Consider the following 4,076-nt stretch of genomic DNA (forward strand, 5'->3'; position numbering starts at 1 on the left):
TATATAGTAATCTTCTTAAAGGCATAAAATCCCACTTACAGAAATAATCCTAATTTTACAGATATAATCATGACTCTTCCAGTGATATAGCTCAAAAGATACTCATTACAGTGTTGTTTATAATACTGGAAAATTAGAAATTACAATATTTTTCAAATAGGGAGTTCAAGTCAATTACTTAACACCCATTAGACAGTGTAATACACAGCCTTTTTGGGTGCCTTGGTAAAGATATAGTAGTGAAACATTTGATTTATCAAGTGAGAAGAGTAGATTCACAAGTGCTCCTAACTGTATGAATCCATTTTGACAAATATATACTTGAATGATATATATCAAATGGTTAATATCGATGCTTCTGTGTTACAGAATTATGGTAGATTTTATATCTTCTCCCTTCCCTCTTTGGATTCTTGTTTTGCTCAGCTGCATTTTTCTGTGGTAAGTACATATTACTGTGTAATAAAGAAAAAATCACGTTAGGCACTGAGGATCTGTTCTCATTAATGTGAACGAACAGTTTGGAAAGCCAAACTGGTCTAAAAAGCATCAACTATAGAACTGAAAGCAAAACAACACCTATTACAAAACAGGGGCTCTTGAAGTGGAGACCAGATCCAGGGGGAAGAACTCAAAACCCACAGGGGGTGACTAAGTCAGGTCAGGGGTGGAGAATATTTCCAGAAAACGGTAAGAGAGGTGATAACTAATATTAGCACTCCCCCAATTCTCCACCCCTTATTTGTTTCCTGTTCTACTGTACTGAATGGGAGGGGGATTGAACCCAGGGCCTTGCCCATGCCAGGCAAGTGCCTTACTACAGAGCTACATCCCAACCCTTCTACAGTGACTCCTGGCATACCGACTCTTTAAATAAAGCTGATAATAAATCCAAATCCCTGTAGCTTCACAAATAGTTGTTCCTAAAGCCTAGAGCCCATGGGAAAGAAGATTTCTTATTTTCAAATGCACATTCCTGCTCTAGTCCAGAGAAAAGTGCTGCATGTGTGGAAGGAACAAATTCAGCTCTTTGCCAGTAAGATTAGAAGCAGGCTGCAGCTTTTCTGTTAGCTGTGATTTCTCTAGGAGACTCTTATTTCATGTAAGAATATTAGAACTTGTTCCCGTGAGTCTGAGCACATTTAATTCAGCTTTAGCATCGTAAATCTTAGAATAGGTTTCATGGATTTGTGGGCTTCGGTGGATGTTTCTTCTATAATCCATGTTTCTAGCCTCCCGTGATGAGCTAAAGTGATCCAAGAATCCATCCCCAAAGCAGAACTCTTCAGGGATGGTCCACCAATGCCCTCGACAATACTCTTTTCTTTCAAACTTCTCAGATTCCTCCCTTTCATTCCTTAATGTCTCTCCCATATAACCACGGTAGCTGTGACCATAAACTCAAAGATACAGGAACGGTCACTCGACCTGGGCTTCGAGCTCCTGTTTTGTTAAGGTCACAAGTACCCAATTTTAGTTAGCCTGGAACGTCTTCCTTTTGTGCATTCACCTTGCAGGATGAGCCCCGCGAGACTCAGGAGGGCTTCCACACAGGCCCACAGCAGAGGAAGCCCGCCGCAGCAAAGCAAAGCCAGGGGAGCTGCAAGGTCAACGCTCAGGCCGATTTCCCCTCAACCCCAACGTTAAATAATCTGTCTAAATCTGATGAATTCCATGAGTGAGATATCCTCTCACTAGAAGGAAAATTTTTAAAGAAAAAAAAATCACTCCATGGATTATTCAACTAAATTTCTATTATTTTCCTTGTCCCGGCATCTTCCAAGGTTTTTTTTGCAACAAAGATATTTATAGCTCATCTTATTCAACTCCCTTAAATATTTTTTTAATTTACTTTTTGGCAATTCTAAATGACTCTGGAGTATAATTAATTTATAAGAGTGTGTATTTATCCATCTTTAAGTCACAGTGGGAGGTACGCTGTCTCCCACCTAATTGTATATCCCAAGGCTAACAGTATGCTCTCTGGGACCTGTTTGGTCCATTCTCCTGTCAGCTGTAGTACAGACCACCCCACACTTTCTGTGTGATGAGGGCATTAGCAAGCCTGCTGCAAGAGCTCTGGACTCGTGATGATGGACTGCACATCGCCTCTGGCAATTATTGCCAAGATGCTCTGTTCACATGACTTGTGCTCTCTATTCTTTCCTTTCCTCGTGTATAGAATCAAGTAATAATACCTGTCACCCAAGTTGTTTAAAAGATGAAATGGTACAATGTATGTAAGACACATACAAAAGTCTGTGGCACAAATACAGAGCATTTTTCAAACATCCACCAGACCAAGTCACATGGCAAACCATTCTGAGGTGAATCACTTTTTCTCACACTACTCGCCAAGAGTACTACACACTTACATAGTTAGTTTTTTTGTTTGTTTGATTAATTATTGGCATTAAATGACACATGAATAGGTTGGCAAAGTGCTACAAAAACAAAAACAGGATGAACATGAAGATTTGTAATTAATCAAATCGGTAGTATGCCTCAGATTGTTATTGCTACATCAAACAGACTCTATTTCTGTAGGTAAATAAAACCTGGTACAGGAAATCTTCCCACAAATACACATCCTTACTAGATGATAATGCTTTCCCCCAACAATGTCCAAGTAAGTATTTAAAAAATTCCATGTGGAGGAAAAGTTAAAAAAAAAAAAAAAAAAAAAAACTGTCCATGCCCTCACTTACTAGCGTACCTCTGGAGGACAATCTTTTTCTTTTATGAATGGTTTACCTGGCATACAGAGACAGCTTATCCCCTTTGCTGAAGACCCAGAGCAAATGTAATTTGCAAGGTAAGTTCCTGTGATGTCGTGGATAGTAACTCTTTAATTCTGCAAGATACAGTGGGAGGGGCATACGAGCGCGTGTGTGTGTGTGTGTGTGTGTGTGTGTGTGTGTGTGTGTGTGTAACTTCCTGTGAAGGAGTAAGCAAGTGCTCCTTAGCCAGGTAACTATGTGTGCATTGATTTACAATTCTTCCAAAGACCTTCCCTGTTGTGAAGAGGTCTTCTTAGCTGTTGGCATTTCATTCATCATCTTTAGCTTTTGCTGAGAAAAAAATTTTTAAAGCTAGCTGTTCACCTCTCTGTAAAGTTCACAACCACCGTGTTCAAGACAAATCGTTTCCTTCTTGGAGCTTTAAGAAGTTATTTACTTCTAAATCCTAATGAAGATATATTACTTCCCCCAAAAACATCACAGAGCAGAGGTCCCTGATAGATTCTGAGTGAATCCCGAGAAAGACCAGTAAGGTCGTGGCAGGAGAGATTTCTGCTGCCTGAATCAATGCCTTGCTTAAAGTGCTCCACCGAGCTCTCTGTGTGCTGCCCGGCAGCCTGGTGGGTCAGGGGAGGGTCACTCACTGGAAACGACTGGCGTCTGATAGCAGCACAGTGATCAGATGACTCTCCCCTCAAAGAAGGATATAGCTCAAAGCTCCTTTCACACACATCTTTCGGAGAGGAAGGCCAACACGGCAGCAGGAGGTGCTTCTGAAAAAGGGTGCAACAATGCTCCTTTCGTCAAGCCCTGGGAAGGAGAGTGGCTAAGAGTGTTCTGCTAGACAAGGAGGTACTCACAGGGCAACATCAAGGTCCAGGAGAATTTATACCTTCACGCAAGCAAGGACATATGAAGAGTCCACTTTGAGCGACACATATCAACGCCTCTTTTCTCCCAGGACCTCCAAGCTGTACTCCTCTCTATCAGAGATCTTCCCAGCATCTTTATGAAAAAGAGAGGAGGAAATAGGCATGGAGTGCTGAGAGATTTTCAAAAGGCCCCTCAGCAGGACAGTGGCAGGCAAGTTTTCCTGGTTCTGATGGCTACATTTCATTTTCTCTAGCATAAGAATTGATCCTGGGTGTCCAACGACTAGATGACCCCAGAACATATGTTCCTTTTTAAGAAAACCAGCTGAAAATTTCACATGGAAAAGCAAAGCAATGCCCTCACAAGGGTCTTTGTTGTCCTCAGGTTGCCCCAGGTTACAGTAAGCTCTGACTTTGCACCTTCCTTTGACCCTCGTTTTCTTGGAACAGTGAAATAATTGAT

The 4,076-nt window shown here is 41.3% G+C and overlaps 1 long non-coding RNA gene across 2 annotated transcripts in view; it reads right to left on the minus strand.

Annotated features, from left to right (window-relative positions):
• The window catches only part of LOC104864325, an 86,927-nt gene extending 83,197 nt beyond the window's left edge, over nt 1-3,730 (minus strand). The window contains exon 1 of one of the 2 annotated variants that reach the window (XR_002025461.1): nt 3,602-3,730. This is a non-coding gene — a long non-coding RNA (uncharacterized LOC104864325). Of the gene's footprint in view, nt 1-3,385; nt 3,554-3,601 lie in introns of those variants that run through there. The other variant, XR_002025462.1, reaches the window with a different exon arrangement.
• Nucleotides 3,731-4,076: the final 346 nt, after the last annotated feature.

This window comes from Fukomys damarensis, unplaced genomic scaffold (genome assembly GCF_012274545.1).
Source record: "Fukomys damarensis isolate Sample0158 unplaced genomic scaffold, DMR_v1.0_HiC HiC_scaffold_3, whole genome shotgun sequence".
In the NCBI taxonomy this organism is placed as follows: domain Eukaryota; kingdom Metazoa; phylum Chordata; class Mammalia; order Rodentia; family Bathyergidae; genus Fukomys; species Fukomys damarensis.